The following is a 16,541-nucleotide window of genomic DNA, read 5'->3' as shown; positions in this document are numbered from 1 at the left end:
GGAAAGATAGCACCAGACTATTGAACATTAAAACATTATAAATTGCTGTTAAGTGCTGTTGAGTCATTTCTGACTCATAGTGAACCTGTATAAGGTTTCCAAGATACAGCTGTGGGTGTGTACCACCAATGTTTTGGTTTCTTGTCCTGTTCTTATCAAGCAGCACTACACCAGGAGTCTGGTATATTATGAATAGTACCAGAACGATGTTAGATACACTGCCTGAAGATGAGTCCCTCTGGTTGGAAGGTGTTCAAAATACTATTAAGGAAGGTTGCCTCCTCAAAGTATAGGTGACCATGATGATGAGAATGAAGTAAAGCTTTCAGGACCATCATTTGCTGGTGGAGCACAGCAAAAACTACGAGAAAGAGCTTCAGTTATTCACTAATGATCAGAACAAGGACTGTAAAAAATATAAATCTAAGAAAATTGGAGTTGATCAAAAAGCAAATAGAACGCATAAAAATCAAAGTCCTTGGCAATAGTGAAATGAAATGGACTGGTATTAGCCATTTTGAATCTGACAGTCACATGATTTACTATCAGGGAATGACAAATTCAAGAGGAATGTCATTAAATTCAACATCAAAAAGAGCATTTTATGAATTATCTTTGAATATAATACTGTCTGTGATAGAATAATATCCACATGCTTACAAGGAAAACCAGATAATACCACCATTATTTAAATTTACATTCCAACCACTAATGCCACAGATGATGAAATTGAAGAATTCTACCAAATTTTCAGCCTGAAATTGATCAAGTATTTAGTCAAGATGTATTGATAATAACTGGTGGTTGGAATGCAAAGGTTGGAAAGAAAGAGGAAGGATCAGTACTTGCAAAATATGACTTTGGTGATGGAAAAAAAACCCTGGAGATTACATGGTAGATAATTTTTCAAGACCAATGATTTGTTCATTGCAAATAACTTTAAAAAAAATCATAAAAGAAAACTATACGCATGGACCTCAGAATAAAATACACAGAAATCCAATTTGCAATATCTATAGAACAAGATTGTTGAAAAGCTTCAAAATCACCTTAGCAAAACCAAGTAAGGGGCAGATTGTGGAACACACCATCAATTGCAAATTCTGACTGGAACTGATGAAAATTAAAACAAATACACAAGAGTCAACATATGACCTTGAATATATCCCCTCCTGATTTTAGCAATCATCTCAAGAACAGAGTGGATATATTAAACACTAATGACCAAAGACCAGAAGAAATGTGAAATGAAATCTTGAACATCAAACAGGAAGAAAGCAGAAGATCATTAAGAAGACAAGAAAGGAAAAGAATGAAATGAATGTCAGAAAAGACATTAAATCTCACTCTCCAGCATAGAGATGTTAAAGCAAATGGAGAAAATGAGGAGGTAAAAGAGCTGAACAGAAAATTTTAAAGGGCTGCTGGTAAATAAATACTTGTGTCATAGCTTCCTTAGATGACACAGTCCAGTATTACAATGATGTGTGCAAAGACCTGAAGTTAGAAAACCAAAGGGGGAAGAGACACTTAGCATTTCTTAACCTGAAAGAACTAAAGAAAAAAAAAATCAAGCCTCGATTTGAAATACTGAAGGATTCTATGGGAAAATGTTGAATAATGCAAAAAGCATCAAAAGAAGATGGAAGCAATACAGAGTCACTTTACCACAAAGAAATGGTCAGTCCTCAAACATTTCAAAAGGTAGCATATGATCAAAAGCCAATGATAAGGAAGGAAGAAGCCCAAGAGTCACTGAAAATAACTAGGCTCCAGGAATTGATGGAATAAAATTGAAATATTTCGAAAAACTGATGCAACACTGGAGATATGCAATTATCTTACCAACTGATTGGAAAAGATTAATATTTGTGCCCATTCTAAAGAGAGGTGACTCAATGGAATAAAGAAGTCGTTGGACAATATCCTTAATATGGCAAACATGTAAAACTATGCTAAATATGATTAAAGAGTGGCTGCATCATTACATTAGCAGAGAACTGTCAGATGTTCAAGTCGTATTCAGATGAGGACATGGAATGAGGGATATCATTGCTGATGTCAGATGGGTCATGGCTGAAAGAAGAGAATACCATAAAGATGTTTATCTATGCTTTATTGACTATGCAAAGATTTTCAATTGTGTAGGTCATGACAAGCTGTAGACAGGATTGGAGAGAATGTGTATTCAGGAACTTCATTGTGCTGACGAAGAACCTATATATAGACCAAAAGACACTTATTCTAAAAAAAAACAAGGGGACATTGAAAGGTTTAAAATCACAAAAGAAGTGCATCAGGGTTTTATTATTTCATCATACTTATTCAACCTGTATGCTGAGCAAATAATCCAATGGCGGACGCCATCCTGCCAAGGAGCAGAACTGCAAGAAGCCTTATGCATGAAAAGTTCATTGTTGAGCAGAGCGACAATGAATGCCCCCCTTGGATAGCAAAGCTACAAGGGATGACTCATGCAGGGGACCCGTGGTTTCTAGCTTTCCCTTGGAATAATAGTTTATTTCTGATTTCCCTATAAGAAGTTTTAGAAAATCTTGCATAATCATTAGATACTTTAAACAAACCTCACGTTATAATAGTTGCCTTTCACATTAACATTAACTTTCACACCATATTCAATTTTATGTAATTATAAAAATTGTTTTTTACATTAACAATAAGTTTTAACATTAGAAATAACCACACTAGCTAAAGTTTTAGCAATTCAAGCTTAAAAGTGTAAGAAACATTCCAGGTGGTTTTAGTCAAGGACATTAAGGCTTTTAGAAAGTAGCTTAGGAGACAGTCAAGGGCAGTGAGAGCTTGGGAGCAGAGACAGAGTTGATTAGAAGTTTTGAGAAATTGTTAGCATGAGAGAATTACTGCTTTGTTCTTAACTATGAAACTTTAGGGTACTTTTATGTTCTTGTTTTTATTGTTTAATCAATTATATGTATGACCAGTTATAGGAAAAATTATGCTTTTAATTGTAAGCTGTAACTAATAAATTATAGAAAATAATAGTTGTTGTAAAGTTAGAAATTAAGATGTAGAACTTTGTTTACAATTAACCAGACATTTTAGGGAGGATTAGAGAGAAACAGAGTCACTCACAGAAGGCAGACGTTAGCACGGTAACTAAGGAGTAACTAAGGAGAATAGAGACGCAGGATTGTTTGGTGACCTTGTGTTCCTCTTGTACCATTGATGTAACAATATAATATTTAATTGATTTGTAACTGCTTGTACATGACTCTTATGAGATCATTGTATGTTCTAAATGGGATATAAGAAGCAGCCATTTTGTAAAATAGAGAGTCATCAGAGAGAGCCATTACCACCATCTGCCTGAGACTCAAAATGACCCATTGACTCTTTGAGTTTTTTTATTTTATTTTCATTCGCCAACTCCACATCCTCCTATTGAGACTCTTCTAATAATTGTGTTGAGGCTGGTCCCCGGCAATCCAAGAACCTGGATTATATGAAAAAGAATGTGATATCATTCTTTCATTAACAATTTGCAATATGCAGACAATGCAATCTTGCTTGTTGAAAGTGAAGAGAACTTAAAATACTTACTGATGAAGATCAAAGACTTTGGTATGGATTGCACCTCAATGTAAAAAATACAAAAATTCTCACCACTTGTCCACTACATAACATCATGTTAAATAGAGAAAAGAATGAAGATGCCAAAGACTTCATTTTTCTTGGATCTACCATTAACATTCATGGAAACAGCAGTTAAGAAATAAAATGACATATTTCATTAGGCAAATCTGCTGCACATGACATCTTTAAAGTGTTCAAGAGCACAGATTTCAGTTTGAAGACTAAATTGTGCCTGACTCAAGCCATGTTATTCTTAATAGCCTCATTTTCGTGTCAAAGTTGGACAGTGGATAAGGAAGGCCATTGAAGAACTGTGGTGTTTGAGTTATGGTGTTGGAGAAAACTATGAAAAATGCCAAGGACTTCCCAAGGAAAAATAAATCTGTGTTGGTAGAAGTGTATCTAGAATGGTCCTTAGAAGTCAGAACAGCCAGACTTAGTCTATATTATTGCTGTTAAGTGTTGTCGAGTTGGCTCAAACTCATAGAGACCCTGTATAAGGTTTCTGAGGAGTGGCTGGTGAGCCTGAACAACCAACCTTGCAGTTCAAACTGACTTTGCAGTCCAGCATGTTAACCCACAACACAGCACAGCGCTAGACCCCTCATCTCATACTTCTTATATATTATCAAGAGGGACTAGTCTCTGGAGAAGGACATTATACTTGTTAAAGTGAAAAAAGCGAGACCCCATGTCTTATGATTTAATGTCACACAAAAGATAAACTACTAGAATGGCTCCTTGAATCTTGGACATTGGGCCCTTCCAATAGCAGAGTCCTAGCACAGTTAAGTAATATTTTAGAGGAAGGTCATACTTCAGTGGCAGATATTTGCTTTCTATTTGGAATATAGTGCCTGGTAGACTGATGTGTTACTCAGCTTCTGATCATTTAATATCAAGAGACCACATATCCAGAGTTTCCTCTTGAACTAGACATTTTCAGTTCTAGTAATATATAAGGTATCCTATTATACTTCTTCAAGATGAGCATTGGGGTCCTTGTGTGATGCCGTGGATAAGCACTGAACTGCAAACCACAGGTGCAAACCCATCAACTGCTCCTTGGTACCCTGTACAGTGTTGTTATTAATCAGAACTGACTCAATGGTAGGTAGCATCAACAAGATATAAAACAGGGCAGGGATATTGACAGGAATTCGTACATTTGGGATTGGGCCAAGCAGAACTAGCTGTTGTTGTTATTTTTAAGTGCCATCAATTCAGTTTTGACTCATTGCTAGAATAGCTGGTAGATTTGAACTGCCAACCTTGTGGTTAGTACTCCAGTGCTTACCCTACATTGTCATACCAGTACTCCAAGCGGACCTATTCATTCTAGTAAATTAGATGAGCATTTGTGTTAAGCCCCCATTTATGTACGACTCCTTCAGCTCACACCTTCTGGAGATTTTCCTGGCATCAATTGACAGATGAGAAACATCTTAAAGCTGGATCACAGACTAGTTAGCCCAGTTGGTTGGTGCTGCCCCAAATGAACTGCTGTTGCAATACTCTCTTTGCGAGGTATCATTTAAAAAAAAAAAAAAAAAACTGTTGTGAAAAGAAATTTCCAAATGGGCAAAAATTACATTTTTTCATTACATTTGTTTTTGTGAAGAAATATTCTAACATAGAAATTTGCAAAAACTCCTGGGCAGTGAGTATTTAAGGGCTTGGCTGGTTGTACAGGTGACTGAAAGTAACAAGATTGGATGATATTAGAAAAAAGATATCTGTGGAAGAGCATGAGAAGGGATCAATGCAAAGAGTCAAAAATTTACATATCTTTATGTTATATCTGAGATCATTCATCATAGCAATTAAATACACAGGATGACTCATCCTGTTTGGATCAAAATTTCCTTTCCTTGGCCATCCCAACATTTGCACAACAGGGGCAAGGATTGAGTGGGCTAAGTGACAGGAATGAGGGATATTCATGTGCCCCCTCTCATCTAGGCTAATCTAGCTCCTGTTTGCCATTCAATGCATAATCTGCCAGCAGCAATGATCAATATTTAGCCCTTGATATAGTACTTCCTTTCAAGAAGGAAATTTCATGTCACTCTAAAGAAGAGGCTTAACAATAAGATAAGGGTCACAAGACTGATGAATTTTACCACATACCTCATCTTTCTATAAGCAGCCAGCCTAATAGAAATGTTTTTGTTATTAGGTGCTGTTCTGATTTATAACGATTCTATGTACAACAGACAAAATACTGCCTAGGTCACACTGTGGTATGCTTACAATCTTTATTATGTTTGAGCCTATTGTTTTAATTACTGTGGCAATTCATTTTGATGAAGGTCTTCCTCTTTTTTTGCTTGCTTTACTTTACCAAGAATGGTGTCCTTCTCCCGGGACTGATGTCTTCTGACAACATGTCCAAAGTATGTGAGACAAAGACTTACCATTCATACTTCTAAGGAAAATTCTGGCTCTATCTCTTCCAAAACAGATTTGTTCCATTCTTTTGGAAGTCTGTCATATATTTAATATTCTTCATCAATACCACAGTACAAAGGCATAAACTCCTGAATCTTCCTTATTCACTGTTCACATCTTTTACATGCATGTAAGGCGACTGAAAATATCATGGGTCAGACATACCTTAATCCTCGAAGTGGCATCTTTGTTTTTGAAAAACTTTAAAGAGATCTGTTGTAGCAAGTTTGCCTAATGTAATATGTTGTTTAATTTTGTGACTGTTGCTTCATGAGTGTTGATTGTAGATACAAGTAAAATGAAATCTTTGGCAACTTCAATCTTTTCTTTACTTTTGTGTTGTTTATTTGTGAGAATTTTTTTTTTTTTTTTATGTTGAGGTATTATTGATACTGAAGGCTGTAGTCTTTGATCTTCATCAGGAAATGCCTCAAGTTTTATTTGCTTATGGTAAGCAGGGTTATATCATCAGTATATTGGAGGTTTTTAATGAGTCTTCTGCCGATGTTGAAAACAAATTATTTTTTCATAGAATTTAGTTTCTCAGATTATTAACCCATCATACAGATTGAATACGTATGGTAGAAGAATGCAACTCTCATGCACAGTCTTCCTGATATTAAATTATGCACTATCCCCTTGTTCTGTTGGAATGACTACCTCTTGATGTATATAGAGGTTTGGCATGTTGTTGTTGTTGTTATGTTCTGTCAAGTCGGTTCTGACCCATAGCAACCCTGCATAGAGTTTTGGAGGAGAAGCTGATGAATTTGAACTGCCAACCTTTGTAGTTCAAACGACTTTGCAGTCTGGCGCATTAACCCATAGCGCCACGTTCTGTTAACCTCTTGAAGAATTATTTTAGACACATAACCAGAACAACACCATACAGATTTAGGATGCTCCAGGATGAGCTCATGTGCTCAACCAATAAACGGTGATGTGTTGAAAAGTGGGAGTAAATTTATAGTCTGCTGAAAGATTTGCATACCTGATGTCTTCATGACATTCTTAGGAAAGTCAATTAGCTTTACTTTCTCTTATCTGAAGAAAAACAATGTCTAAATATTTTCTATTGTAAAATTTACTAAAATTTTAATGTAGATAGTCTCCAAAAATACAGTATTTTTGAATATGAAACAAAACAAAAACAAAAAAGAAAGAAAAAAGAATACTTAATTTCTGAAATAAATCTTATTGACCAAATAGTAAAATACTTCTATGGCAAAATTAACATCACATTAAAAGGTATGAAATAAAAATTTTAAAACCTCTTCTCCTTTACCCAATTCCTTCTCCCATAAAATAATACTTTCATGTTGTTGTTGTTAAGTGCCATCGAGTTGATTCGGACCCATAGCGACCCTGCAGAGGGTTTCCGAGGAGCAGCTGGTGAACTTGAACTGTCAACCTTGCAGTTCAAACAGCTTTGCAGTTTGGTGCATTAACCCACAGCACCACACCAGGAGTCCTAATACTTTCGTAGTGGCTAACAGTTTATGCATTTTATGCCAGAAAAAATTTTTTTCACATGAATATCCCCAGCGAGTATATGTCTTTTAAGAACAACTATAACAAGAAAATAGTTACACTGCCCACTGTTCTGAACCTTGTATTTTTCATATGCTGAGTCTAAGAGACAGTATTATTTCAGTACATTCATTTTGAAAGAATAGTGCATTTTATATTTCATTATCATTTTTAGTCAGTTCCAATGGATGGGCATTTAGACTACTTTATGTTTTGTAGTTTATTTCTTTTCACAATGATTTTCAAAACATTCTTATACAAAAGAAAAAAGCCTGAATAGAACATTTCAAATAGCAAGTCAAGAAGACAATGTAGTATTATAATGAAATGCGCAAAGACCTTATGTTATAAAACCAAAAGGTAAAGCCAGTTCCAGCATTTCTCAACCTGAAAGAACTGAAGAAAAAAATTCAAGCCTCAGATTCTGATATTAATGGATTCTAAGGCAAAATACTAAATGATGTTGTTGTTAGGTGCCATCCAGTTGGTTCTGATTTATTGTGACCTTATGAACACTTGAACAAAACACTGCCTAGTCCTCTGCCAATCTCACAATTGTTGTTACTTTTGAACCTATTGCTACTGTCACTGTGCCAATACATCTCATTGGAGGCACCACTCTTTTTTGCTGACCCTTCACTTTACCAAGCACGATGTCCATCTCCAGAGACTAGTCCCTCATAATAATATGTTCCAAGTATGAGAGACAAAGACAGGACATCTTGGGTTCTGAAGAGCATTCTGGTTGTACTTCTTCCAACACAAATTTGTTTGTTTTTCTGGCAATCCATGGTACTTTTAATATTTTACAGCACCATAACTCAAATACATCAATTCTTCTATGGCCTTCCTTGTTCACTGTTCAATTTCCACATACATATGAGGCTATAGAAAACATGATTGTTTGGGTCCACTGTACCTTAGTTCTAAAACTGATAACTTTGCTTTTAAACATCTTAAAGAGGTCTTGTGGAACAGACTTACCTAATACAATAAGTTATTTGATTTCTTGACTGCTGTTGTGTTGATGGTGGATTCAATAAAAAATTAAGTCTTTGACAACTTCAATCTTTTCCCTATTTACCATGTTGTTACTTATTGTACCAGTGGTGAGGATTTCTATTTTCTTTACATTCTGGTGCAACCCATACATGAGACTGTAATCTTTGATCTTCATCAGTAAGTATTTCAAGTTCTCTTTGCTTTCAGTGAGTAAAGTTGTATCACTGGCGTATCTCAAGTTGTTAATGAATGTTCTTCCAATACTAATGCCATGTTCTTTTTCATATAATTCAGTGTTTCAGATTATTTGCTTGACATACAGACTGAATAAGTATGGTGAAAGAATACAACCCTGACACACACCTTTACTAATTTTAAACCACTCAGGATTCCCTTCTTTTGTTTGAATGACTGCCTCTTGGTTTATGTACAGATTCTTAACTAGCACAATTAAGTGTTCCGGAATACTCATTCTATGCAATTTTGTCTGTAGCTTGTCATGATGCACACCATCAAAAATTTTTGAGTCATCAGTGTAGGATAAGCACTAGACCAAAAGTTTGGCTTGAACTGCAAGGTTAGTGATTCAAACTCACCAGTAACTCCTTGGAAACTGTATACAGGGTTCCTGTAAGCCAGAACCCACTCCATGATACTTAACAACAACAACAAACATCTTTCTGGTATTCTCTACTTTCAGTCAAATTCCATCTGATGTCAACAATGAAATGGAACTGAATGATGTAGAAAACATTAAAAACATGGAAGTAATGCACAGTCATTGTACTAAAAAGAAATGGTTGATGTTCAATAATTTCAAGAGTTACTATATAATCAAGAACTGATGCTACTGAAGGAGAAAGTACAGTCTGAGACACTGAAGTCTTTGACAAAAAAAAAAAAAAAAGACTCCAGGGATTGATAGGATATAAATTGATGGATTTTAACAAACTGTAGTAGCTCTGGAGGTGATCATTCATCTGTACCAAGAAATTTGGAAGACTGCAACCTGACAAACAGCTTGGAAGAGATTTGTATTTGGATCCCAAAAGAATGCAGAAATCATCAAACAATATCATTATTATCACATGCAAATAAAATTGTACTGGCAGTAATTGAAAAATGGTTGTAATAGTACATTCACAGGGAACTGCTAGAAATCCAAGCTGGATTCAGAAGAGGATGTGAAACTAGCAATACTACTACTGATGTCAAATGAATCTTGGTTGAAAACTGAGAACACCAGAAAGATGTTTACTTGTGCTTTATTGACTATGCAAAGGCATTTAACTGTGTAGATCATAACAAACTATGAATAACATTCTGAAAAATGGGAACTCCAGAACATTTATTTTGCTCAAGAAAAACCTGTACATAGACTAAGAGGCAATTTTTCAAACAGAATACGGAAATAATGATTAGTTTAAAATCAGGAAAAGTGTGTGTCAGAGTTATATCCTTTCATGTACTTATTTAGAATGTATGCTGAGCAAATAATCTGAGAACCTGGATTATATGAAGATGAACATGGAATCAAGATTGAAGGAAGACTCATTAACAAACTGTGATATGCAAATAACAATCTTGCTTGCTAGAAATGAAGAGGACTTGAAATATTGGAAGATCAAACATTAAAGTCATCAGTATTGATTGTACCTCAATGTAAAGAAACCAAAAACCCTCTCAACTGGACCAATAACTAACATCATGATAAATGGAAAATAATTTGAAGTTGTTGTAGATTTCATTTTAATTGGATCCACAATAAATGCTTATAGTAGCAGCATTCATTAAAGCAAATTATATATTTCATTAGTTAAATCTGCTGCACAATTAGGCAGATTTGCTGCACAAGTGTACTGTATAAAATATTCAAGAACAAAGATGTCACTTTGAGGACTAAGGTGATAATGAGTCAAGCCATGATATTTTCTATTGCCTCATATGCATGTGAAAGTTGAACGTACAATAAGGACAACTGTAGAAGGTTTTATGCATTTGAATTATAGTATTGTTAAAGAATATTGAAAGTACCATGGAGTCCCAGAAGAACAAACAAAATTGTTTTGGAAAACATTTGTCTGGCTTACTTCTTAGAAGCAAGGATGCAGAGACTTAGTACCTCATGCTATGACATGTTTTCAGGAAAGACCAATCCTTGGAGATGGACATCATGCTTGGTTAAGTAGAGAGTCAGTAAAAAAAAGTAGACTCCAACAAGATAGACTGACACAGTGGCAGCAATAATGGGCTCAAATAACAAACTTGTGAGGATCTTGTAGAACTGGACAATGTTTCATTCTGTTGTTCATAAAGTTGCTGTGAGTTGAAACTGACTTAACAACACCTAACAACAGCAACAAATATACTATTAACTAGTAATTGCTATACAAAAAACATGAAGATTTTAAATTTTGGTATTTTTAACTAGTTGTTCATCTAAAAAGTTGCACTAATTAATCTTTTCTACAAATATAAGGAATAAGTGAATAAAGAAGACAGTAAAAGAATTGATACATTTGAGTTGTAGTGTTGGAGGAAAATATTAAAAGTACAATGGACTGCAAGAAGAACAAACCAGCTGCTGGAAGAAGTACATCCAGAATGCTCCTTAGAATCCAGAAAATGGTGAGACAAATTTGGACATATTATCAGGAGGGATTAATCTCTGGAGAAGGACATCATGCTAAGTGAAGTAGAAGATCAGCAGAAAAGAGAAAGACCCCCAAAGACATGGATTGGCACAGTGGCAGCAGGAATGGGCTGAAGCTTAATGATGATTATGAGGATGGCGCATGACCTAAGAGTGTTTTGTTCTGTTGTGCATAAGCATGCTATGAGTCAGAATCAACTCAAATGTAACCAACAACAACATAGAAAATTTAAAATACCTTTACTTAGACCATTGGTCTATTTGAAACTGAACTGTCTATAATTAAGTATTCTTTACACATTAGTTTTGTAGGAGGCTCGGTATTTTTTTTTATTAATTTAAATAACCTCTTTATAAGTTAGAAATAATACTTTTTTTGTGCTGTAATTTTTTGGATCCTAACTTTTCTCTGTTCTATTAATTTATTGACAATATTTATTTCCATATGAAAACAATATTTGCTATTTTTTATTTAAAAAAAAACAAACACCTACAGGAGTTTTTTTTCAGATTGGCTATATTTTTAAGAGAAGTTTTTTAAGTTGGCAAAAAATTTAGACATTTTATTAATGTCTTGTAGATTGTAGTCCCTCCTTCAAGAAATATCCTTTTTTGTAAATGATAAATCCATTTACCAATGCTTTCTTCTATACTTTTATGTGTGTGTGTACATCATTGTGTATATGTGCATAAAGAGCCCTGATAGAGTTATTACTTAAGTACTATATTGCTAACAACAAGGTTGACAGTTAAAACGCATCAGATACTCCGTAAGAGAAGTATGAGTATTTTTGCTCCTTAAAGATTTACAGCTTCACTAACCCTATACATTGCCAAGAATCAGAATTGATTCAGTGGCTCACTAGGTTGGGATTTAGTTTTCTGTGTGTTGTTGTTGCTGTTGTTAGATGTAGTAGTGTTGATTGTGAGTCATAACAACCTTATGAACAAGGTCTCAACCTTGTTTAACTTGAGACCATTGCTGCTGCCAGTGTGCCAATCCATCTCATGGAGGGTCTTCCTCTTTTTCAAAGACTTTGCTCTTTACCTAGCAAGATGTCCTTCAAAAAGAAATAATCCCTCTTAGAAATATGTCCGAAGTATGAGAGATAAAGTCTGGCCATTCTGGATTCCAAGGAGAATTCTGGTTGTATTTCTACCATCACCGATTTATTTGTTCTTCTAGCAATCCTTGGTACTTTTAATATTAATTTCCAACACCATAACTCAAATGCACCAATTCTACTATGGGCTTCCTTATCCACTTTCCAACTCTCACATACATATGAAGTTACTGAAAATATCATAGTTTGTGTCAGGCACACTTTATTCCTCAAACTGAGAACTTTGCTCTTGAACACTACAATGCGGTCTTGAGCAGCAGATTTGCCGAATGCAACATTTTATTTGATTGCTTGACTGCTACTTCCATGACTGTTGATATTATGTATTGCTCCAATAGTAGGGATATTTGTTTTCATTACACTAAGGTGCAACCTATATCAAAGGCTGTGTTCTTTGATATTCATCAAAGTCCTATTTGTTTTCAGCAAGTAAGGTTGTATCATCTGCATTTCATAGGTTGTTAATGAATCTCCCTCTAATCCTGATGTCATGTTCTTCTTCATTTGATACAGCTTCTCAGATTATTTGCTCAGCACACAGAAATAATAAGTATGGTGAAATAATACAATCTTGGCACACACCTTTCCTGATTTAAAACTATTCAGTGTCCCCTTGTTCTGTTTGAATTACTGCATCTTGGCAAATATATGGGTTACTAACTAGCACAATTAAGTGTTCAGGGACACTCATTCTGTGCAATGTTTTCCATAACTTGTTATGATTCACACAATCGGAAGCCATTGCACAGGTAAACATCTTTCTGGTATTCTCTGCTTCCAGACAAGATCCATCAAACGTTAGTCCTTTGTTTTGAGTCCTTGTCTGAATCTGGCTTGAACCTCTGTTCTGTCCTTTTGAATGTACTGTTTCAACCATTTTGTTTGTTTGGTTGTTTTTTTTTTTTTAGCTATCTTCAGCAAAATTACATTTGTATGTGATACTATTTAAATTATCTGATGATTTCTGCATTCTGTTGAGTCACCTCTCTTTAGAATGGGCACAAATATGCATCTCTTCCAATCAGTCGGCCAGATAGTTGTCTTCCAAATATTTGGCATAGTTGAGTGAGTGCCTCCAGTGTTGCCTAAGTATACTGAATTATTTCAATTTGTATTTCATCAATTCCTGGTGCCTTTTTCTTTGTAAATGTCTTCTTGATTTTGAACTTCTTCCTTCTGTATCATTGAATCTTAATCATGTGCTATCTTGTGAAATGATGGAACATTGACTATTTTTTTTTTTTTTTTTTGATACAGTGACTCTGTATTCCTTGCATCTTCTTTTGATGCTTTCTGCCTCATTCAATATTTTGTTCATTTGTTGTTGTTAGTTGCCATCGAGTAGGTACTGACTCATAGCGACCTTATGCAAAGTGGAACAAAACACTGCCCAATCCTGGGCCAACCTCACTATTGTTGCCACACTTGAGTCCGTTGATGCTGCCACTTGGCCAATCCATCTCATTGGGTGTCTTCCTCTGTATCTCTGACCCTTCACATTACCAAACATGATATCCTTCTCCAGTGACTGGCCCTCCTGACAATATCTACGAAGTATGACAGGCAAAGTTTGGCCATCCTGGCCTCCAAGGAGCATTCTGGCTGTACTTCTTCCAACACGGATCTGTTTGTTCTTTTGGCAGCCCATGGCACTTTCAATATTCTCCTCCAACACCATAACTCAAAAGCATCAAATCTTCTACGGTCTTCCTTGTTCACTCTCCAGCTTTCACATGCATATGAGATTATTGAAAATACCATGGCTTGAGTCAGGCACACCTTAGTCTTCAAGCTGATATCTTTGCTCTTCAATACTTTAAAAAGGTCTTGTGCAGCACATTTGCTTAATACAATGCATTGCTTGATTTCTTGACTGCTGCTTCCATGAATGTTGATAGTTGATCCAAGAAGAATGAAGTCCTTGACAATTTCAATCTTTTCTCCATTGATAAGAATGCTGTTTATTGGTCGAGTGGTGAGGATTTTTGTTTTCTTTACATTGAGATGTAATCCATACCAAAGGCCATGCTCTTTGATCTTCATCAGTTATTGATGAAGTTGAAGTTTGAAATTTTTCTTCAGTTTCTTCAGCTTGATAAATGCTAGGTGTATTCTTTCCTTTTGGTTTTCTAGCTCCAGATCTTTGCAAATTTCATTGTAATATTTGACTTTGTCTTCTTGAGCTGCCCTTTGAAATTTCCTGTTCAGCTCTTTAACCTTATTGTTTTGTACATTTTCTTTAGCATTTCTACATTGGAGAGCAAGTGTCAGAGTTTCTTCTGACATCTTTTTTTCTTTTTTCCCCTCTCTTTCTTTACTGTCTTCTTAATGATGTTTTGATTTCTTCTTGTACGATATACTTGATGTCATCACACAACCCAAGGCCATATTAATTATTGCTGTATGTGTGTGTGCCCCCTAAATCATTAGCTTGCTGTTCTAATAATGATCATTTTTGGAAAACCTTCTTCTTATTCTGAATTCATCAACTTGTTTCTTTTATGTATTGTGTCTCCTAGCCCAGGCCCCAGATCATTTAATATTTAGACATTGTTGTTGTTATAAATGCCTTCAAGTTGGTTCTGACTTATGCTGACCTTGTATAGGTTTTCTGAGGAGCAGCTGGTGAGCATGAACTGCCAACCTTGCAGTTCCAAATGACCTTGCATTCTAGCACATTAACCCTCAGTGCCACTGCAGGACTCCACTGTTTAGACATACTATGTATATATATTTTTTAATATCTAGTTTTCAATATAATGTCATTTTTGTTAAGTGCCATTCAGTTCTGACTAATAGTGGCACTTTATAGGGTTCTATAGGAGTAGCTGGTAGGTTTGAACTGTTGACCTTGCAGTGAGCAATCCAGTCCTACAATGAGTCAACAGTATCCCTTTTATATAATGGTGTGCTGCTGTAGAATAAGCATGGACTGCAATCTTGGTTTGAACCACAAGGTCAGCAGTTCAAACCTACCAGCTGCTCCTTGGAAACTCTATACAGTGTTATTATGACTCAGAACCATTTCAACGGCACTCAACAACAACAATAAAAATACTAAAATTACAGAGTAATTTGGCTCTGTAGGATAAACACTGGACTGAAACCACAATGTTAGTGGTTCAAGTACACCCACTGGTCCTTTGTAGAAATATAAGCCTTTTTGCTCCTGTAAAGATGTATAGCCTCAAAACCATATACAGGTTGCTATGAATCTCAGAAACCTTATAAAGGATTGCTATGAATCAGAACTGACTCTATGATACTTAGGAATAACAACAGTAGAATTGATTATTGATTTGCTTCATCACTATTCTACTTGACACAATAGTGTACTGTCAGTGTGAGTATTAAAACCTTATTGTTATTCAGAAAACAGGTTTTTTTCCTTCATAGATTTGGACTTATGCATTGATGTGGCACAGTTTTTGTTACAGCAAAAATATGGATAAGACCTTATCAAAAATGAACTACATGTAGTGTACCCAGTTAATAAGGGTTTGCTGAAAAGCTAAGAATGCTTCTTGTGAACAGTTTCAAGTAGACTATTGAGATATTAGTGCTGTAAGTGACAAAGGGAACTATAATTTCTAAGCCTTTATGGAGGTATGTAACATGCCTGGTATTTTAGTAGATTATTATATTTAATCCTTGCAACAGATCTATAAAATGAAAAGATTAGCTACATTTGACAGATGATACTATAAGATACACGCAATAAGAAATATGCTCACGTTTTAAATAAATATCTTTAGTTCTTTTTTTTTAAAGTTTTTATTGTGAATTGAGTGAAAGTTTGCAGGGCAGATCATATGTTTTACAGTCAACAAATCATACACCTTGTTTAGTTACAATGATTATAATCCCCTCCATTTACCATCAGATAACAGTATTTCTGTCAATTCACTTTAGCTCTTTTATTTTTTTTTAACCACTCAGACATATATAATAGTTTACACTATCAAAGGACACATTCTGCAAATCAGCCTCCTGGGTGCCAGCTCTTAGCCCCTCTATTCCCATAAATGTAGAGTCCTCAGCTGCTCCCTCTCTCCACATCCCCATCTCTGCATCCATCTCTGGTGTCGCTGTTTCTCTGGATAAGGTCTCACATTCCACTTGTGCTCTTCTTCCTTGATGGTCCTTGGATCCTTTGCTTATGGACT

The sequence above is a fragment of the Chrysochloris asiatica genome, unplaced genomic scaffold (genome assembly GCF_000296735.1).
Source record: "Chrysochloris asiatica unplaced genomic scaffold, ChrAsi1.0 scaffold00558, whole genome shotgun sequence".
Lineage (NCBI taxonomy): Eukaryota > Metazoa > Chordata > Mammalia > Afrosoricida > Chrysochloridae > Chrysochloris > Chrysochloris asiatica.
The sequence above is the reverse complement of the archived record's forward strand: the minus strand, read 5'-3'. Positions refer to the sequence as shown.